Here is a 23,274-nt window from a genome sequence, read left to right on the forward strand (position 1 = left end):
TGACGTTAACCCTAGTTGTACTGACGCTAACCCTAGTTGTCCTGACGCTAACCCTAGTTGTCCTGACGCTAACCCTAGTTGTCCTGAAGCTAACACTAGTTGTCCTGACGCTAATCCTAGTTGTCCTGACGCTAACCCTAGTTGTCCTGACGCTAACCCTAGTCGTCCTGATGCTAACCCTAGTCGTCCTGACGCTAACCCTAGTCGTCCTGACGCTAACCCTAGTCGTCCTGACGCTAACCCTAGTTGTCCTGACGCTAACCCTAGTTGTCCTGATGCTAACCCTACTTGTCCTGATGCTAACCCTACTTGTCCTGACGCTAACCGTAGTTGTCCTGATGCTAACCCTAGTTGTCCTGACGCTAACCCTAGTTGTCCTGACGCTAACCCTACTTGTCCTGACGCTAACCCTACTTGTCCTGACGCTAACCCTAGTTGTCCTGACGCTAACCCTAGTTGTCCTGACGCTAACACTAGTTGTCCTGATGCTAACCCTAGTTGTCATGACGCTAACCCTAGTTGTCCTGACGCTAACCCTAGTCGTCCTGACGCTAACCCTAGTCGTCCTGACGCTAACCCTAGTTGTCCTGACGCTAACCCTAGTTGTCCTGACGCTAACCCTACTTGTCCTGACGCTAACCCTACTTGTCCTGACGCTAACCCTACTTGTCCTGATGCTAACCCTACTTGTCCTGACGCTAACCCAGGTTGTCCTGACGCTAACCCTAGTAGTCCTGACGCTAACCCTAGTTGTCCTGACGCTAACTCTAGTTGTCCTGACTCTAACCCTAGTTGTCCTGACGCTAACCCTTGTTGTCCTGACGCTAACCCTAGTTGTCCTGACGCTAACACTAGTTGTCCTGACGCTAACCCTAGTTGTCCTGACGCTAACCCTAGTTGTCCTGACGCTAACCCTACTTGTCCTGACGCTAACCCTAGTTGTCCTGACGCTAACCCTACTTGTCCTGATGCTAACCCTAGTTGTCCTGACGCTAACCCTACTTGTCCTGACGCTAACCCTACTTGTCCTGACGCTAACCCTAGTTGTCCTGACGCTAACCCTAGTTGTCCTGACGCTAACCCTAGTTGTCCTGACGCTAACCCTAGTTGTCCTGATGCTAACCCTAGTTGTCCTGATGCTAACCCTAGATGTCCTGACGCTAACCCTACTTGTCCTGACGCTAACCCTGGTTGTCCTGACGCTAAGCCTAGTTGTCCTGACGCTAACCCTAGTTGTCCTGACGCTAACCCTAGTTGTCCTGACGCTAACCCTACTTGTCCTGACGCTAACCCTAGTTGTCCTGATGCTAACCCTAGTTGTCCTGATGCTAACCCTACTTGTCCTGACGCTAACCCTACTTGTCCTGACGCTAACCCTACTTGTCCTGACGCTAACCCTAGTTGTCCTGACGCTAACCATAGTTGTCCTGACGCTAACCCTAGTTGTCCTGACGCTAACCCTAGTTGTCCTGACGCTAACACTAATTGTCCTGACGCTAACCCTAGTTGTCCTGACGCTAACCCTACTTGTCCTGACGCTAACCCTACTTGTCCTGACGCTAACCCTAGTTGTCCTGACGCTAACCCTACTTGTCCTGACGCTAACCCTACTTGTCCTGACGCTAACCCTACTTGTCCTGACGCTAACCATAGTTGTCCTGACGCTAACCCTAGTTGTCCTGACGCTAACCCTAGTTGTCCTGATGCTAACACTAATTGTCCTGACGCTAACCCTAGTTGTCCTGACGCTAACCCTAGTTGTCCTGACTCTAACCCTACTTGTCCTGACGCTAACCCTAGTTGTCCTGACGCTAACACTAGTTGTCCTGATGCTAACCCTAGTTGTCCTGACGCTAACCCTAGTCGTCCTGACGCTAACCCTAGTCGTCCTGACGCTAACCCTAGTCGTCCTGACGCTAACCCTAGTCGTCCTGACGCTAACCCTACTTGTCCTGACGCTAACCCTACTTGTCCTGATGCTAACCCGACTTGTCCTGACGCTAACCCTAGTTGTCCTGACGCTAACCCTAGTAATCCTGACGCTAACCCTAGCTGTCCTGACTCTAACCCTAGTTGTCCTGACGCTAACCCTAGTTGTCATGACGCTAACCCTAGTTGTCCTGACGCTAACCCTAGTTGTCCTGACGCTAACCCTAGTTGAAATGACGTTAACCCTAGTTGTACTGACGCTAACCCTAGTTGTCCTGACGCTAACCCTAGTTGTCCTGAAGCTAACACTAGTTGTCCTGACGCTAATCCTAGTTGTCCTGACGCTAACCCTAGTTGTCCTGACGCTAACCCTAGTCGTCCTGACGCTAACCCTAGTCGTCCTGACACTAACCCTAGTCGTCCTGACGCTAACCCTAGTCGTCCTGACGCTAACCCTAGTTGTCCTGACGCTAACCCTAGTTGTCCTGATGCTAACCCTACTTGTCCTGATGCTAACCCTACTTGTCCTGACGCTAACCCTACTTGTCCTGACGCTAACCGTAGTTGTCCTGATGCTAACCCTAGTTGTCCTGACGCTAACTCTAGTTGTCCTGACGCTAACCTTAATTGTCCTGACGCTAACCCTAGTTGTCCTGACGCTAACCCTAGTTGTCCTGATGCTAACTCTAGTTGTCCTGACGCTAACCCTAGTTGAAATGACGCTAACCCTAGTTGTCCTGACGCTAACCTAATTGTCCTAACGCTAACCCTAGTTGTCCTGACGCTAACCCTAGTTGTCCTGACGCTAACCCGAGTTGTCCTGACGCTAACCGTAGTTGTACTGATGCTAACCCTACTTGTCCTGATGTTAACCCTACTTGTCCTGATGCTAACCCTAGTTGTCCTGATGCTAACCCTAGTTGTCCTGACGCTAACCCTACATGTCCTGACGCTAACCCTAGTTGTCCTGACGCTAACCCTAGTTGTCCTGACGCTAACCCTACTTGTCCTGACGCTAACCCTACTTGTCCTGACGCTAACCCTAGTTGTCCTGACGCTAACCCTAGTTGTCCTGACGCTAACCCTACTTGTCCTGACGCTAACCATAGTTGTCCTGACGCTAACCCTAGTTGTCCTGACGCTAACCCTACTTGTCCTGATGCTAACCCTAGTTGTACTGACGCTAACCCTAGTTGTCCTGACGCTAACCCTAGTTGTCCTGACGCTAACCCTAGTTGTCCTGAAGCTAACCCTAGTTGTCCTGACGCTAACCCTAGTTGTCCTGACGCTAACTCTACTTGTCCTGACGCTAACCCTAGTTTTCCTGACGCTAACCCTAGTTGTCCTGACACTAACCCTACTTGTCCTGACGCTAACCCTAGTTGTCCTGACGCTAACCCTAGTTGTCCTGACGCTAACCCTAGTTGTCCTGACGCTAACCCTAGTTGTCCTGACGCTAACCCTAGTTGTCCTGACGTTAACCCTAGTTGTAATGACGCTAACCCTACTTGTCCTGACGCTAACCCTACTTGTCCTGACGCTAACCCTAGTTGTCCTGACGCTAACCCTACTTGTCCTGACGCTAACCCTACTTGTCCTGACGCTAACCCGAGTTGTCCTGACGCTAACCCGAGTTGTCCTAACGCTAACCCTAGTTGTCCTGACGCTAACCCTAGTTGTCCTGACGCTAACCCGAGTTGTCCTGACGCTAACCCTAGTTGTCCTGACGCTAACCCGAGTTGTCCTGACGCTAACCCGAGTTGTCCTGACGCTAACCCTAGTTGTCCTGACGCTAACCCGAGTTGTCCTGACGCTAACCCGATTTGTCCTGATGCTAACCCGAGTTGTCCTGACGCTAACCCGAGTTGTCCTCACGCTAACCCGTGTTGTCCTGACGCTAACCTGAGTTGTCCTGACGCTAACCCGAGTTGTCCTGACGCTAACCCTACTTGTCCTGACGCTAACCCTAGTTGTCCTGACGCTAACCCTAGTTGTCCTGACGCTAACCCTAGTTGTCCTGACGCTAACCGTACTTGTCCTGATGCTAACCCTAGTTGTCCTGACGCTAACCCTAGTTGTCCTGACGCTAACCCTAGTTGTCCTGACGCTAACTCTACTTGTCCTGACGCTAACCCTAGTTTTCCTGACGCTAACCCTAGTTGTCCTGACACTAACACTACTTGTCCTGACGCTAACCCTAGTTGTCCTGACGCTAACCCTACTTGTCCTGACGCTAACCCTAGTTGTCCTGACGCTAACCCTACTTGTCCTGACGCTAACCCTACTTGTCCTGACGCTAACCCGAGTTGTCCTGACGCTAACCCGAGTTGTCCTGACGCTAACCCGAGTTGTCCTGACGCTAACCCTAGTTGTCCTGACGCTAACCCTAGTTGTTCTGACGCTAACCCGAGTTGTCCTGACGCTAACCCTACTTGTCCTGACGCTAACCCTACTTGTCCTGACGCTAACCCTACTTGTCCTGACGCTAAGCCTAGTTGTCCTGACGCTAACCCTACTTGTCCTGACGCTAACCCTACTTGTCCTGACGCTAACCATAGTTGTCCTGACGCTAACCCTAGTTGTCCTGACGCTAACATTAATTGTCCTGACGCTAACCCTAGTTGTCCTGACGCTAACCCTACTTGTCCTGACGCTAACCCTACTTGTCCTGACGCTAACCCTACTTGTCCTGACGCTAACCCTACTTGTCCTGACGCTAACCCTACTTGTCCTGACGCTAACCCTACTTGTCCTGACGCTAACCATAGTTGTCCTGACGCTAACCCTAGTTGTCCTGACGCTAACCCTAGTTGTCCTGATGCTAACACTAATTGTCCTGACGCTAGCCCTAGTTGTCCTGACGCTAACCCTAGTTGTCCTGACGCTAACCCTACTTGTCCTGACGCTAACCCTACTTGTCCTGACGCTAACCCTAGTTGTCATGACGCTAACCCTAGTTGTCCTGACGCTAACACTAGTTGTCCTGACGCTAACCCTAGTTGTCCTGACGCTAACCCTAGTCGTCCTGACGCTAACCCTAGTCGTCCTGACGCTAACCCTAGTCGTCCTGACGCTAACCCTAGTCGTCCTGACGCTAACCCTAGTTGTCCTGACGCTAAACCTACTTGTCCTGACGTTAACCCTACTTGTCCTGACGCTAACCCTACTTGTCCTGATGCTAACCCGACTTGTCCTGACGCTAACCCTAGTTGTCCTGACGCTAACCCTAGTAGTCCTGACGCTAACCCTAGTTGTCCTGACTCTAACCCTAGTTGTCCTGACGCTAACCCTAGTTGTCATGACGCTAACCCTAGTTGTCCTGACGCTAACCCTAGTTGTCCTGACGCTAACCCTAGTTGAAATGACGCTAACCCTAGTTGTACTGACGCTAACCCTAGTTGTCCTGACGCTAACCCTAGTTGTCCTGACGCTAACCCTAGTTGTCCTGAAGCTAACACTAGTTTTCCTGACGCTAACCCTAGTTGTCCTGACGCTAACCCTAGTTGTCCTGAAGCTAACCCTAGTTGTCCTGACGTTAACACTAGTTGTAATGACGCTAACCCTACTTGTCCTGACGCTAACCCTACTTGTCCTGACGCTAACCCTAGTTGTCCTGACGCTAACCCTACTTGTCCTGACGCTAACCCTACTTGTCCTGACGCTAACCCGAGTTGTCCTGACGCTAACCCGAGTTGTCCTGACGCTAACCCTAGTTGTCCTGACGCTAACCCTAGTTGTCCTGACGCTAACCCGAGTTGTCCTGACGCTAACCCTAGTTGTCCTGACGCTAACCCGAGTTGTCCTGACGCTAGCCCGAGTTGTCCTGACGCTAACCCTAGTTGTCCTGACGCTAACCCGAGTTGTCCTGACGCTAACCCGATTTGTCCTGATGCTAACCCGAGTTGTCCTGAAGCTAACGCGAGTTGTCCTGACGCTAACCCGAGTTGTCCTGACGCTAACCCTAGTTGTCCAGACGCTAACCCTACTTGTCCTGACGCTAACCATAGTTGTCCTGACGCTAACCCTAGTTGTCCTGACGCTAACCCTAGTTGTCCTGATGCTAACACTAATTGTCCTGACGCTAACCCTAGTTGTCCTGACGCTAACCCTAGTTGTCCTGACGCTAACCCTACTTGTCCTGACGCTAACCCTACTTGTCCTGACGCTAACCCTAGTTGTCCTGACGCTAACCCTAGTTGTCCTGACGCTAACACTAGTTGTCCTGATGCTAACCCTAGTTGTCCTGACACTAACCCTAGTAGTCCTGACGCTAACCCTAGTCGTCCTGACGCTAACCCTAGTCGTCCTGACGCTAACCCTAGTCGTCCTGACGCTAACCCTAGTTGTCCTGACGCTAACCCTACTTGTCCTGACGCTAACCCTACTTGTCCTGACGCTAACCCTACTTGTCCTGATGCTAACCCGACTTGTCCTGACGCTAACCCTAGTTGTCCTGATGCTAACCCTAGTAGTCCTGACTCTAACCCTAGTTGTCCTGACTCTAACCCTAGTTGTCCTGACGCTAACCCTAGTTGTCATGACGCTAACCCTAGTTGTCCTGACGCTAACCCTAGTTGTCCTGACGCTAACCCTAGTTGAAATGACGTTAACCCTAGTTGTACTGACGCTAACCCTAGTTGTCCTGACGCTAACCCTAGTTGTCCTGACGCTAACCCTAGTTGTCCTGAAGCTAACACTAGTTGTCCTGACGCTAATCCTAGTTGTCCTGACGCTAACCCTAGTTGTCCTGACGCTAAGCCTAGTCGTCCTGACGCTAACCCTAGTCGTCCTGACACTAACCCTAGTCGTCCTGACGCTAACCCTAGTCGTCCTGACGCTAACCCTAGTTGTCCTGACGCTAACCCTAGTTGTCCTGATGCTAACCCTACTTGTCCTGATGCTAACCCTACTTGTCCTGACGCTAACCCTACTTGTCCTGACGCTAACCGTAGTTGTACTGATGCTAACCCTAGTTGTCCTGACGCTAACTCTAGTTGTCCTGACGCTAACCTTAATTGTCCTGACGCTAACCCTACTTGTCCTGACGCTAACCCTACTTGTCCTGACGCTAACCCTACTTGTCCTGACGCTAACTCTAGTTGTCCTGACGCTAACCCTAGTTGTCCTGATGCTAACCCTAGTTGTCCTGACGCTTACACTACTAGTCCTGACGCTAACCCTAGTTGTCCTGACGCTAACCCTAGTTGTCCTGACGCTAACCCTACTTGTCCTGACGCTAACCCTACTTGTCCTGACGCTAACAATAGTTGTCCTGACGCTAACCCTAGTTGTCCTGACGCTTACCCTAGTTGTCCTGACGCTAACCCTAGTTGTCCTGACGCTATCCCTAGTTGTCCTGACGCTAACCCTAGTCGTCCTGACGCTAACCCTAGTTGTCCTGACGCTAACCCTAGTCGTCCTGACGCTAACCCTAGTCGTCCTGACGCTAACCCTAGTTGTCCTGACACTAACCCTAGTTGTCCTGACGCTAACCTTACTTGTCCTGACGCTAACCCTACTTGTCCTGACGCTAACCCTAGTTGTTCTGACGCTAACCCTACTTGTCCTGACGCTAACCCTACTTGTCCTGAAGCTAACCCAAGTTGTCCTGACGCTAACCCTAGTTGTCCTGACGCTAACCCTAGTTGTCCTGACGCTAACTCTAGTTGTCCTGACGCTAACCCTAGTTGTCCTGACGCTAACCCTAGTCGTCCTGACGCTAACCCTAGTTGTCCTGACGCTAACCGTAGTCGTCCTGACGCTAACCCTAGTTGTCCTGACGCTAACCCTAGTTGTCCTGACGCTAACCCTAGTTGTCCTGACGCTAACCCTACTTGTCCTGACGCTAACGCTACTTGTCCTGATGCTAACCCTAGTTGTCCTGACGCTAACCCTAGTTGTCCTGAGGCTAACATTACTTGTCCTGACGCTAACCCTAGTAGTCCTGACGCTAAGCCTAGTTGTCCTGACGCTAACCCTAGTTGTCCTGACGCTAACCCTAGTTGTCCTGACGCTAACCCTAGTTGTCCTGACGCCTACCCTAGTTGTCCTGACGCCAACCCTAGTTGTCCTGATGCTAACCCTAGTTGTCCTGATGCTAACCCTAGTTGTCCTGATGCTAACCCTAGTTGTCCTGACGCTAACCCTAGTTGTCCTGACGCTAACCCTACTTGTCCTGACGCTAACCCTAGTTGTCCTGACGCTAACCCTAGTTGTCCTGACGCTAACCCTAGTTGTCCTGACGCTAACTCTAATTGTCCTGACGCTAACCCTAGTTGTCCTGACGCTAACCCTAGTTGTCCTGACGCTTACACTACTTGTCCTGACGCTAACCCTAGTTGTCCTGACGCTAACCCTAGTTGTCCTGACGCTAACCCTACTTGTCCTGACGCTAACCCTAGTTGTCCTGACGCTAACCCTAGTTGTCCTGACGCTAACCCTAGTTGTCCTGACGCTAACCCTAGTCGTCCTGACGCTAACCCTAGTCGTCCTGACGCTAACCCTAGTTGTCCTGACGCTAACCCTAGTTGTCCTGACGCTAACCCTAGTTGTCCTGACGCTAACCCTACTTGTCCTGACGCTAACCCTAGTTGTCCTGACGCTAACCCTAGTTGTCCTGACGCCTACCCTAGTTGTCCTGACGCCAACCCTAGTTGTCCTGACGCCAATCCTAGTTGTCCTGACGCCAACCCTAGTTGTGCTGACGCTAACCCTAGTTGTCCTGACGCCAACCCTAGTTGTCCTGACGCTAACCCTAGTTGTCCTGACGCTAACCCTAGTTGTCCTGACGCTAACCCTACTTGTCCTGACGCTAACCCTAGTTGTCCTGACGCTAACCCTACTTGTCCTGACGCTAACCCTAGTTGTCCTGACGCTAACCCTAGTTGTCCTGACGCTAACCCTACTTGTCCTGACGCTAACCCTACTTGTCCTGACGCTAACCCTACTTGTCCTGACGCTAACCCTACTTGTCCTGACGCTAACTCTAGTTGTCCTGACGCTAACCCTAGTTGTACTGACGCTAACCCTAGTTGTCCTGACGCTTACACTACTTGTCCTGACGCTAACCCTAGTTGTCCTGACGCTAACCCTAGTTGTCCTGATGCTAACCCTACTTGTCCTGACGCTAACCCTAGTTGTCCTGACGCTAACCCTAGTTGTCCTGACGCTAACCCGAGTTGTCCTGACTCTAACCCGAGTTGTCCTGACGCTAACCCGATTTGTCCCGACGCTAACCCGAGTTGTCCTGACGTTAACCCGAGTTGTCCTGACGCTAACCCGATTTGTCCTGACGCTAACCCGAGTTGTCCTGACGCTAACCCGAGTTGTCCTGACGCTAACCCGAGTTGTCCTGACGCTAACCCTAGTTGTCCTGACGCTAACCCTAGTTGTCCTAACGCTAACCCTAGTTGTCCTGACGCTAACCCTACTTGTCCTGATGCTAACCCTAGTTGTCCTGACGCTAACCCTAGTTGTCCTGACGCTAACCCTACTTGTCCTGACGCTAACCATAGTTGTCCTGACGCTAACCCTACTTGTCCTGACGCTAACCCTAGCTGTCCTGACGCTAACCCTAGTTGTCCTGACGCTAACCCTAGCTGTCCTGACTCTAACCCTAGTTGTCCTGACGCTAACCCTACTTGTCCTGACGCTAACCCTACTTGTACTGACGCTAACCCTTCTTGTCCTGACGCTAACCCTAGTTTTCCTGATGCTAACCCTAGTTGTCCTGAAGCGAACCATAGTTGTCCTGACGCTAACCCTAGTTGTTCTGACGCTAACCCTAGTTGTCCTGACGCCAACCCTAGTTGTCCTGATGCCAACCCTAGTTGTCCTGACGCTAACCCTAGTTGTCCTGACGCTAAACCTAGTTGTCCTGACGCCAATCCTAGTTGTCCTGACGCTAACCCTAGTTCTCCTGACGCCAATCCTAGTTGTCCTGACGCCAATCCTAGTTGTCCTGACGCTAACCCTAGTTGTCCTGACGCCAACCCTAGTTGTCCTGACGCCAACCCTAGTTGTCCTGACGCTAACCCTAGTTGTCCTGACGCTAACCCTAGTTGTCCTGACGATAACCCTACTTGTCCTGACGCTAACCCTACTTGTCCTGACGCTAACCCTAGTTGTCCTGACGCTAACCCTAATTGTCCTGATGCTAACCCTACTTGTCCTGACGCTAACCCTAGTTGTCCTGACGCTAACCCTAATTGTCCTGATGCTAACCCTACTTGTCCTGACGCTAACCCTAGTTGTCCTGACGCTAACCCTAGTTGTCCTGACGCTAACCCTACTTGTCCTGACGCTAACCCTAGTTGTCCTGACGCTAACCCTAGTTGTCCTGATGCTAACCCTACTTGTCCTGACGCTAACCCTAGTTGTCCTGACGCTAACCCTAGTTGTCCTGACGCTAACCCTACTTGTCCTGACGCTAAAGCTACGTGTCCTGACGCTAACCCTAGTTGTCCTGACGCTAACCCTAGTTGTCCTGACGCTAACCCTAGTTGTCCTGACGCTAACCCTAGTTGTCCTGACGCTAACCCTACTTGTCCTGACGCTAACCCTACTTGTCCTGATGCTAACCCTACTTGTCCTGACGCTAAACCTAGTTGTCCTGACGCTAACCCTAGTTGTCCTGACGTTAACCCTAGTTGTCCTGAAGCCAACCCTAGTTGTCCTGACGCTAACCCTAGTTGTCCTGACGCTAACCCTAGTTGTCCTGACGCTAACCCTAGTTGTCCTGACGCTAACCCTACTTGTCCTGATGCTAACCCTAGTTGTCCTGACGCTAACCCTAGTTGTCCTGACGCTAACCCTACTTGTCCTGACGCTAACCATAGTTGTCCTGACGCTAACCCTACTTGTCCTGACGCTAACCCTAGTTGTCCTGACGCTAACCCTAGTTGTCCTGACGCTAACCCTAGTTGTCCTGACTCTAACCCTAGTTGTCCTGACGCTAACCCTACTTGTCCTGACGCTAACCCTACTTGTACTGACGCTAACCCTTCTTGTCCTGACGCTAACCCTAGCTGTCCTGATGCTAACCCTAGTTGTCCTGAAGCGAACCATAGTTGTCCTGACGCTAACCCTAGTTGTCCTGACGCTAACCCTAGTTGTCCTGACGCCAACCCTAGTTGTCCTGACGCCAACCCTAGTTGTCCTGACGCTAACCCTAGTTGTCCTGACGCTAAACCTAGTTGTCCTGACGCCAATCCTAGTTGTCCTGACGCTAACCCTAGTTGTCCTGACGCCAATCCTAGTTGTCCTGACGCCAATCCTAGTTGTCCTGACGCTAACCCTAGTTGTCCTGACGCCAACGCTAGTTGTCCTGACGCCAACCCTAGTTGTCCTGACGCTAACCCTAGTTGTCCTGACGCTAACCCTAGTTGTCCTGACGCTAACCCTACTTGTCCTGACGCTAACCCTACTTGTCCTGACGCTAACCCTAGTTGTCCTGACGCTAACCCTAATTGTCCTGATGCTAACCCTACTTGTCCTGACGCTAACCCTAGTTCTCCTGACGCTAACCCTAGTTGTCCTGACGCTAACCCTACTTGTCCTGACGCTAACCCTAGTTGTCCTGACGCTAACCCTTGTTGTCCTGATGCTAACCCTACTTGTCCTGACGCTAACCCTAGTTGTCCTGACGCTAACCCTAGTTGTCCTGACGCTAACCCTACTTGTCCTGACGCTAACGCTACGTGTCCTGACGCTAACCCTAGTTGTCCTGACGCTAACCCTAGTTGTCCTGACGCTAACCCTAGTTGTCCTGACGCTAACCCTAGTTGTCCTGACGCTAACCCTACTTGTCCTGACGTTAACCCTAGTTGTCCTGACACTAACCCTAGTTGTCCTGACGCTAACCCTAGTTGTCCTGACGCTAACACTACTTGTCCTGACGCTAACCCTAGTTGTCCTGACGCTAACCCTAGTTGTCCTGACGCTAACCCTAGTTGTCCTGACGCTAACCCTAGTTGTCCTGATGACTACCCTAGTTGTCCTGACGCCAACCCTAGTTGTCCTGACGCCAACCCTAGTTGTCCTGACGCTAACCCTAGTTGTTCTGACGCCAACCCTAGTTGTCTAGACGCTAACCCTAGTTGTCCTGACGCTAACCCTAGTTGTCCTGACGCTAACCCTACTTGTCCTGACGCTAACCCTAGTTGTCCTGACGCTAACCCTAGTTGTCCTGACGCTAACCCTACTTGTCCTGACGCTAACCCTAGTTGTCCTGACGCTAACCCTACTTGTCCTGACGCTAACCCTACTTGTCCTGACGCTAAACCTACTTGTCCTGACGCTAACCCTAGTTGTCCTGACGCTAACGCTAGTTGTCCTGACGCTAACCCTAGTTGTCCTGACGCTAACCCTACTTGTCCTGACGCTAACCCCAGTTGTCCTGACGCTAACCCTAGTTGTGCTGACGCTAACCCTACTTGTCCTGACGCTAACGCTACGTGTCCTGACGCTAACCCTAGTTGTCCTGACGCTAACCGTAGTTGTCCTGACGCTAACCCTACTTGTCCTGACGCTAACCCTAACTGTCCTGATGCTAACCCTACTTGTCCTGACGCTAACCCTAGTTGTCCTGACGCTAACCCTAGTTGTCCTGACGTTAACCCTAGTTGTCCTGACGCTAACCCTAGTTGTCCTGACGCTAACACTACTTGTCCTGACGCTAACCCTAGTTGTCCTGACGCTAACCCTAGTTGTCCTGACGCTAACCCTAGTTGTCCTGATGCCTACCCTAGTTGTCCTGACGCCAACCCTAGTTGTCCTGACGCCAACCCTAGTTGTCCTGACGCTAACCCTAGTTGTCCTGACGCCAACCCTAGTTGTCCTGACGCCAACCCTAGTTGTCCTGACGCTAACCCTAGTTGTCCTGACGCTAACCCTAGTTGTCCTGACGCTAACCCTAGTTGTCCTGACGCTAACCCTACTTGTCCTGACACTAACCCTAGTTGTCCTGACGCTAACCCTAGTTGTCCTGACGCTAACCCTAGTTGTCCTGACGCTAACCCTACTTGTCCTGACGCTAACCCTACTTGTCCTGACGCTAACCCTACTTGTCCTGACGCTAACGCTAGTTGTCCTGACGCTAACCCTAGTTGTCCTGACGCTTACACTACTTGTCCTGACGCTAACCCTAGTTGTCCTGACGCTAACCCTAGTTGTCCTGACGCTAACCCTACTTGTCCTGACGCTAACCCTACTTGTCCTGACGCTAACCCTAGTTGTCCTGACGCTAACCCTAGTTGTCCTGACGCTACCCCTACTTGTCCTGACGCTAACGCTACGTGTCCTGACGCTAACCCTAGTTGTCCTGACGCTAACCCTAGTTGTCCTGACGCTAACCCTACTTGTCCTGACGCTAACCCTACTTGTCCTGATGCTAACCCTACTTGTCCTGACGCTAACCCTAGTTGTCCTGACGCTACCCCTAGTTGTCCTGACGTTAACCCTAGTTGTCCTGACACTAACCCTAGTTGTCCTGACGCTAACCCTAGTTGTCCTGACGCTAACCCTAGTTGTCCTGACGCTAACCCTAGTTGTCCTGACGCTAACCCTAGTTGTCCTGACGCTAACACTAGTTGTCCTGACGCCTACCCTAGTTGTCCTGACGCCAACCCTAGTTGTCCTGACGCCTACCCTAGTTGTCCTGACGCCAACCCTAGTTGTCCTGACGCCAACCCTAGTTGTCCTGACGCTAACCCTAGTTGTCCTGACGCCAACCCTAGTTGTCCTGATGCGAAACCTAGTTGTCCTGACGCTAACCCTAGTTGTCCTGACGCTAACCCTAGTTGTCCTGATGCTAACCCTAGTTGTCCTGACGCTAACCCTAGTTGTCCTGACGCTAACCCTACTTGTCCTGACGCTAACTCTAGTTGTCCTGACGCTAACCCTAGTTGTCCTGACGCTTACACTACTTGTCCTGACGCTAACCCTAGTTGTCCTGACGCTAACCCTAGTTGTCCTGACGCTAACCCTACTTGTCCTGACGCTAACCCTAGTTGTCCTGACGCTAACCCTAGTTGTCCTGACGCTAACCCGAGTTGTCCTGACGCTAACCCGAGTTGTCCTGACGCTAACCCGATTTGTCCCGACGCTAACCCGAGTTGTCCTGACGCTAACCCGAGTTGTCCTGACGCTAACCCGATTTGTCCTGACGCTAACCCGAGTTGTCCTGACGCTAACCCGAGTTGTCCTGACGCTAACCAGAGTTGTCCTGACGCTAACCCGAGTTGTCCTCACGCTAACCCTAGTTGTCCTGACGCTAACCCTAGTTGTCCTGACGCTAACCCTACTTGTCCTGACGCTAACCCAACTTGTCCTGATGCTAACCTAGTTGTCCTGACGCTAACCCTAGTTGTACTGACGCTAACCCTACTTGTCCTGACGCTAACCATAGTTGTCCTGACGCTAACCCTACTTGTCCTGACGCTAACCCTAGTTGTCCTGACGCTAACCCTAGTTGTCCTGACGCTAACCCTACTTGTCCTGACGCTAACCCTACTTGTACTGACGCTAACCCTACTTGTCCTGACGCTAAATCTAGTTGTCCTGATGCTAACCCTAGTTGTCCTGAAGCGAACCATAGTTGTCCTGACGCTAACCCTAGTTGTCCTGACGCTAACCCTAGTTGTCCTGACGCCAACCCTAGTTGTCCTGACGCAAACCCTAGTTGTCCTGACGCTAACCCTAGTTGTCCTGACGCTAACCCTAGTTGTCCTGACGCCAATCCTAGTTGTCCTGACGCTAACCCTAGTTGTCCTGACGCCAATCCTAGTTGTCCTGATGCCAATCCTAGTTGTCCTGACGCTAACCCTAGTTGTCCTGATGCCAACCCTAGTTGTCCTGACGCCAACCCTAGTTGTCCTGACGCTAACCCTAGTTGTCCTGACGCTAACCCTAGTTGTCCTGACGCTAACCCTAGTTGTCCTGACGCTAACCCTACTTGTCCTGACGCTAACCCTACTTGTCCAGACGCTAACCCTAGTTGTCCTGACGCTAACCCTAGTTGTCCTGATGCTAACCCTACTTGTCTTGACGCTAACCCTAGTTGTCCTGACGCTAACCCTAGTTGTCCTGACGCTAACCCTACTTGTCCTGACGCTAACCCTAGTTGTCCTGACGCTAACCCTACTTGTCCTGATGCTAACCCTACTTGTCCTGACGCTAACCCTAGTTGTCCTGACGCTAACCCTAGTTGTCCTGACGCTAACCCTACTTGTCCTGACGCTAACGCTACGTGTCCTGACGCTAACCCTAGTTGTCCTGACGCTAACCCTAGTTGTCCTGACGCTAACCCTAGTTGTCCTGACGCTAACCCTACTTGTCCTGATGCTAACCCTACTTGTCCTGACGCTAACCCTAGTTGTCCTGACGCTAACCCTAGTTGTCCTGACGTTAACCCTAGTTGTCCTGACACTAACCCTAGTTGTCCTGACGCTAACACTACTTGTCCTGACGCTAACACTACTTGTCCTGACGCTAACCCTAGTTGTCCTGACGCTAACACTACTTGTCCTGACGCTAACCCTAGTTGTCCTGACGCTAACCCTAGTTGTCCTGACGCTAACCCTAGTTGTCCTGACGCTAACCCTAGTTGTCCTGACGCCTACCCTAGTTGTCCTGACGCCAACCCTAGTTGTCCTGACGCCAACCCTAGGTGTCCTGACGCTAACCCTAGTTGTCCTGACGCCAACCCTAGTTGTCTAGACGCGAAACCTAGTTGTCCTGACGCTAACCCTAGTTGTCCTGACGCTAACCCTAGTTGTCCTGACGCTAACCCTAGTTGTCCTGACGCTAACCCTACTTGTCCTGACGCTAACTCTAGTTGTCCTGACGCTAACCCTAGTTGTCCTGACGCTAACCCTAGTTGTCCTGACGCTAACCCTACTTGTCCTGACGCTAACCCTACTTGTCCTGACGCTAACCCTAGTTGTCCTGACGCTAACCCTACTTGTCCTGACGCTAACCCTACTTGTCCTGACGCTAACCCTAGTTGTCCTGACGCTAACGCTAGTTGTCCTGACGCTAACCCTAGTTGTCCTGACGCTAACCCTACTTGTCCTGACGCTAACCCCAGTTGTCCTGACGCTAACCCTAGTTGTGCTGACGCTAACCCTACTTGTCCTGACGCTAACGCTACGTGTCCTGACGCTAACCCTAGTTGTCCTGACGCTAACCCTAGTTGTCCTGACGCTAACCCTACTTGTCCTGACGCTAACCCTACTTGTCCTGATGCTAACCCTACTTGTCCTGACGCTAACCCTACTTGTCCTGACGCTAACCCTACTTGTCCTGACGTTAACCCTAGTTGTCCTGACGCTAACCCTAGTTGTCCTGACGCTAACACTACTTGTCCTGACGCTAACCCTAGTTGTCCTGACGCTAACCCTAGTTGTCCTGATGCTAACCCTAGTTGTCCTGATGCCTACCCTAGTTGTCCTGACGCCAACCCTAGTTGTCCTGACGCCAACCCTAGTTGTTCTGACGCTAACCCTAGTTGTCCTGACGCCAACCCTAGTTGTCCTGACGCCAACCCTAGTTGTCCTGACGCTAACCCTAGTTGTCCTGACGCTAACCCTAGTTGTCCTGACGCTAACCCTAGTTGTCCTGACGCTAACCCTACTTGTCCTGACGCTAACCCTAGTTGTCCTGACGCTAACCCTAGTTGTCCTGACGCTAACCCTACTTGTCCTGACGCTAACCCTAGTTGTCCTGACGCTAACCCTACTTGTCCTGACGCTAACCCTACTTGTCCTGACGCTAACCCTACTTGTCCTGACGCTAACCCTAGTTGTCCTGACGCTAACGCTAGTTGTCCTGACGCTAACCCTAGTTGTCCTGACGCTTACACTACTTGTCCTGACGCTAACCCTAGTTGTCCTGACGCTAACCCTAGTTGTCCTGACGCTAACCCTACTTGTCCTGACGCTAACCCTACTTGTCCTGACGCTAACCCTAGTTGTCCTGACGCTAACCCTAGTTGTCCTGACGCTACCCCTACTTGTCCTGACGCTAACGCTACGTGTCCTGACGCTAACCCTAGTTGTCCTGACGCTAACCCTAGTTGTCCTGACGCTAACCCTAGTTGTCCTGACGCTAACCCTACTTGTCCTGACGCTAACCCTACTTGTCCTGATGCTAACCCTACTTGTCCTGACGCTAACCCTAGTTGTCCTGACGCTACCCCTAGTTGTCCTGACGTTAACCCTAGTTGTCCTGACACTAACCCTAGTTGTCCTGACGCTAACCCTAGTTGTCCTGACGCTAACACTACTTGTCCTGACGCTAACCCTAGTTGTCCTGACGCTAACCCTAGTTGTCCTGACGCTAACCCTAGTTGTCCTGATGCTAACACTAGTTGTCCTGATGCCTACCCTAGTTGTCCTGACGCCAACCCTAGTTGTCCTGACGCCAACCCTAGTTGTCCTGACGCTAACCCTAGATGTCCTGACGCCAACCCTAGTTGTCTAGACGCGAAACCTAGTTGTCCTGACGCTAACCCTAGTTGTCCTGACGCTAACCCTAGTTGTCCTGATGCTAACCCTAGTTGTCCTGACGCTAACCCTAGTTGTCCTGACGCTAACCCTACTTGTCCTGACGCTAACTCTAGTTGTCCTGACGCTAACCCTAGTTGTCCTGACGCTTACACTACTTGTCCTGACGCTAACCCTAGTTGTCCTGACGCTAACCCTAGTTGTCCTGATGCTAACCCTACTTGTCCTGACGCTAACCCTAGTTGTCCTGACGCTAACCCTAGTTGTCCTGACGCTAACCCGAGTTGTCCTGACGCTAACCCTAGTTGTCCTGACGCTAACGCTAGTTGTCCTGATGCTAACCCTACTTGTCCTGACGCTAACCCTAGTTGTCCTGACGCTAACCCTAGTTGTCCTGACGCTAACCCTAGTTGTCCTGACGCTAACCCTAGTTGTCCTGATGCTAACCCTACTTGTCCTGACGCTAACCCTAGTTGTCCTGACGCTAACCCTAGTTGTCCTGACGCTAACCCTACTTGTCCTGACATTAACGCTACGTGTCCTGACGCTAACCCTAGTTGTCCTGACGCTAACCCTAGTTGTCCTGACGCTAACCCTAGTTGTCCTGATGCTAACCCTACTTGTCCTGACGCTAACCCTACTTGTCCTGACGCTAACCCGAGTTGTCCTGACGCTAACCCGAGTTGTCCTGACGCTAACCCGATTTGTCCCGACGCTAACCCGAGTTGTCCCGACGCTAACCCGAGTTGTCCTGACGCTAACCCGATTTGTCCTGACGCTAACCCGAGTTGTCCTGACGCTAACCCGAGTTGTCCTGACGCTAACCAGAGTTGTCCTGACGCTAACCCGAGTTGTCCTGACGCTAACCCTAGTTGTCCTGACGCTAACCCTAGTTGTCCTGACGCTAACCCTACTTGTCCTGACGCTAACCCTACTTGTCCTGATGCTAACCTAGTTGTCCTGACGCTAACCCTAGTTGTACTGACGCTAACCCTACTTGTCCTGACGCTAACCATAGTTGTCCTGACGCTAACCCTACTTGTCCTGACGCTAACCCTAGTTGTCCTGACGCTAACCCTAGTTGTCCTGACGCTAACCCTACTTGTCCTGACGCTAACCCTACTTGTACTGACGCTAACCCTACTTGTCCTGACGCTAAATCTAGTTGTCCTGATGCTAACCCTAGTTGTCCTGAAGCGAACCATAGTTGTCCTGACGCTAACCCTAGTTGTCCTGACGCTAACCCTAGTTGTCCTGACGCCAACCCTAGTTGTCCTGACGCAAACCCTAGTTGTCCTGACGCTAACCCTAGTTGTCCTGACGCTAACCCTAGTTGTCCTGACGCCAATCCTAGTTGTCCTGACGCTAACCCTAGTTGTCCTGACGCCAATCCTAGTTGTCCTGATGCCAATCCTAGTTGTCCTGACGCTAACCCTAGTTGTCCTGATGCCAACCCTAGTTGTCCTGACGCCAACCCTAGTTGTCCTGACGCTAACCCTAGTTGTCCTGACGCTAACCCTAGTTGTCCTGACGCTAACCCTAGTTGTCCTGACGCTAACCCTACTTGTCCTGACGCTAACCCTACTTGTCCAGACGCTAACCCTAGTTGTCCTGACGCTAACCCTAGTTGTCCTGATGCTAACCCTACTTGTCTTGACGCTAACCCTAGTTGTCCTGACGCTAACCCTAGTTGTCCTGACGCTAACCCTACTTGTCCTGACGCTAACCCTAGTTGTCCTGACGCTAACCATACTTGTCCTGATGCTAACCCTACTTGTCCTGACGCTAACCCTAGTTGTCCTGACGCTAACCCTAGTTGTCCTGACGCTAACCCTACTTGTCCTGACGCTAACGCTACGTGTCCTGACGCTAACCCTAGTTGTCCTGACGCTAACCCGAGTTGTCCTGACGCTAACCCTAGTTGTCCTGACGCTAACCCTAGTTGTCCTGACGCTAACACTACTTGTCCTGACGCTAACCCTAGTTGTCCTGATGCTAACCCTAGTTGTCCTGACGCTAACCCTAGTTGTCCTGACGCTAACCCTAGTTGTCCTGATGCCTACCCTAGTTGTCCTGACGCCAACCCTAGTTGTCCTGACGCCAACCCTAGGTGTCCTGACGCTAACCCTAGTTGTGCTGACGTTAACCCTAGTTGTCCTGACACTAACCCTAGTTGTCCTGACGCTAACCCTACTTGTCCTGACGCTAACTCTAGTTGTCCTGACGCTAACCCTAGTTGTCCTGACGCTAACCCTAGTTGTCCTGACGCTAACCCTACTTGTCCTGACGCTAACCCTAGTTGTCCTGACGCTAACCCTACTTGTCCTGACGCTAACCCTAGTTGTCCTGACGCTAACCCTAGTTGTCCTGACGCTAACCCTACTTGTCCTGACGCTAACCCTAGTTGTCCTGACGCTAACGCTAGTTGTCCTGACGCTAACCCTAGTTGTCCTGACGCTAACCCTACTTGTCCTGACGCTAACCCCAGTTGTCCTGACGCTAACCCTAGTTGTGCTGACGCTAACCCTACTTGTCCTGACGCTAACGCTACGTGTCCTGACGCTAACCCTAGTTGTCCTGACGCTAACCCTAGTTGTCCTGACGCTAACCCTACTTGTCCTGACGCTAACCCTACTTGTCCTGATGCTAACCCTACTTGTCCTGACGCTAACCCTACTTGTCCTGACGCTAACCCTAGTTGTCCTGACGTTAACCCTAGTTGTCCTGACGCTAACCCTAGTTGTCCTGACGCTAACACTACTTGTCCTGACGCTAACCCTAGTTGTCCTGACGCTAACCCTAGTTGTCCTGACGCTAACCCTAGTTGTCCTGATGCCTACCCTAGTTGTCCTGACGCCAACCCTAGTTGTCCTTACGCCAACCCTAGTTGTCCTGACGCTAACCCTAGTTGTCCTGACGCCAACCCTAGTTGTCCTGACGCCAACCCTAGTTGTCCTGACGCTAACCCTAGTTGTCCTGACGCTAACCCTAGTTGTCCTGACGCTAACCCTAGTTGTCCTGACGCTAACCCTACTTGTCCTGACGCTAACCCTAGTTGTCCTGACGCTAACCCTACTTGTCCTGACGCTAACCCTAGTTGTCCTGACGCTAACCCTACTTGTCCTGACGCTAACCCTACTTGTCCTGACGCTAACCCTACTTGTCCTGACGCTAACCCTACTTGTCCTGACGCTAACGCTAGTTGTCCTGACGCTAACCCTAGTTGTCCTGACGCTTACACTACTTGTCCTGACGCTAACCCTAGTTGTCCTGACGCTAACCCTAGTTGTCCTGACGCTAACCCTACTTGTCCTGATGCTAACCCTACTTGTCCTGACGCTAACCCTAGTTGTCCTGACGCTAACCCTAGTTGTCCTGACGCTACCCCTACTTGTCCTGACGCTAACGCTACGTGTCCTGACGCTAACCCTAGTTGTCCTGACGCTAACCCTAGTTGTCCTGACGCTAACCCTAGTTGTCCTGACGCTAACCCTACTTGTCCTGACGCTAACCCTACTTGTCCTGATGCTAACCCTACTTGTCCTGACGCTAACCCTAGTTGTCCTGACGCTACCCCTAGTTGTCCTGACGTTAACCCTAGTTGTCCTGACACTAACCCTAGTTGTCCTGACGCTAACCCTAGTTGTCCTGACGCTAACACTACTTCTCCTGACGCTAACCCTAGTTGTCCTGACGCTAACCCTAGTTGTCCTGACGCTAACGCTAGTTGTCCTGACGCTAACACTAGTTGTCCTGATGCCTACCCTAGTTGTCCTGACGCCAACCCTAGTTGTCCTGACGCCAACCCTAGTTGTCCTGACGCTAACCCTAGTTGTCCTGACGCCAACCCTAGTTGTCTAGACGCGAAACCTAGTTGTCCTGACGCTAACCCTAGTTGTCCTGACGCTAACCCTAGTTGTCCTGATGCTAACCCTAGTTGTCCTGACGCTAACCCTAGTTGTCCTGACGCTAACCCTACTTGTCCTGACGCTAACTCTAGTTGTCCTGACGCTAACCCTAGTTGTCCTGACGCTTACACTACTTGTCCTGACGCTAACCCTAGTTGTCCTGACGCTAACCCTAGTTGTCCTGATGCTAACCCTACTTGTCCTGACGCTAACCCTAGTTGTCCTGACGCTAACCCTAATTGTCCTGACGCTAACCCGAGTTGTCCTGACGCTAACCCGAGTTGTCCTGACGCTAACCCGATTTGTCCCGACGCTAACCCGAGTTGTCCTGACGCTAACCCGAGTTGTCCTGACGCTAACCCGATTTGTCCTGACGCTAACCCGAGTTGTCCTGACGCTAACCCGAGTTGTCCTGACGCTAACCCGAGTTGTCCTGACGCTAACCCGAGTTGTCCTGACGCTAACCCTAGTTGTCCTGACGCTAACCCTAGCTGTCCTGACGCTAACCCTACTTGTCCTGACGCTAACCCTACTTGTCCTGATGCTAACCTAGTTGTCCTGACGCTAACCCTAGTTGTACTGACGCTAACCCTACTTGTCCTGACGCTAACCATAGTTGTCCTGACGCTAACCCTACTTGTCCTGACGCTAACCCTAGTTGTCCTGACGCTAACCCTAGTTGTCCTGACGCTAACCCTACTTGTCCTGACGCTAACCCTACTTGTACTGACGCTAACCCTACTTGTCCTGACGCTAAATCTAGTTGTCCTGATGCTAACCCTAGTTGTCCTGAAGCGAACCATAGTTGTCCTGACGCTAACCCTAGTTGTCCTGACGCTAACCCTAGTTGTCCTGACGCCAACCCTAGTTGTCCTGACGCCAACCCTAGTTGTCCTGACGCTAACCCTAGTTGTCCTGACGCTAACCCTAGTTGTCCTGACGCCAATCCTAGTTGTCCTGACGCTAACCCTAGTTGTCCTGACGCCAATCCTAGTTGTCCTGATGCCAATCCTAGTTGTCCTGACGCTAACCCTAGTTGTCCTGATGCCAACCCTAGTTGTCCTGACGCCAACCCTAGTTGTCCTGACGCTAACCCTAGTTGTCCTGACGCTAACCCTAGTTGTCCTGACGCTAACCCTAGTTGTCCTGACGCTAACCCTACTTGTCCTGACGCTAACCCTACTTGTCCTGACGCTAACCCTAGTTGTCCTGACGCTAACCCTAGTTGTCCTGATGCTAACCCTACTTGTCTTGACGCTAACCCTAGTTGTCCTGACGCTAACCCTAGTTGTCCTGACGCTAACCCTAGTTGTCCTGACGCCAACCCTAGTTGTCCTGACGCCAACCCTAGTTGTCCTGACGCTAACCCTAGTTGTCCTGACGCTAACCCTAGTTGTCCTGACGCCAATCCTAGTTGTCCTGACGCTAACCCTAGTTGTCCTGACGCCAATCCTAGTTGTCCTGATGCCAATCCTAGTTGTCCTGACGCTAACCCTAGTTGTCCTGATGCCAACCCTAGTTGTCCTGACGCCAACCCTAGTTGTCCTGACGCTAACCCTAGTTGTCCTGACGCTAACCCTAGTTGTCCTGACGCTAACCCTAGTTGTCCTGACGCTAACCCTACTTGTCCTGACGCTAACCCTACTTGTCCTGACGCTAACCCTAGTTGTCCTGACGCTAACCCTAGTTGTCCTGATGCTAACCCTACTTGTCTTGACGCTAACCCTAGTTGTCCTGACGCTAACCCTAGTTGTCCTGACGCTAACCCTACTTGTCCTGACGCTAACCCTAGTTGTCCTGACGCTAACCCTAGTTGTCCTGATGCTAACCCTACTTGTCCTGACGCTAACCCTAGTTGTCCTGACGCTAACCCTAGTTGTCCTGACGCTAACCCTACTTGTCCTGACGCTAACGCTACGTGTCCTGACGCTAAC

Source organism: Phyllobates terribilis, unplaced genomic scaffold, assembly GCF_046119375.1.
Source record: "Phyllobates terribilis strain yellow unplaced genomic scaffold, ASM4611937v1 Scaffold_3__8_contigs__length_932513732, whole genome shotgun sequence".
Lineage (NCBI taxonomy): Eukaryota > Metazoa > Chordata > Amphibia > Anura > Dendrobatidae > Phyllobates > Phyllobates terribilis.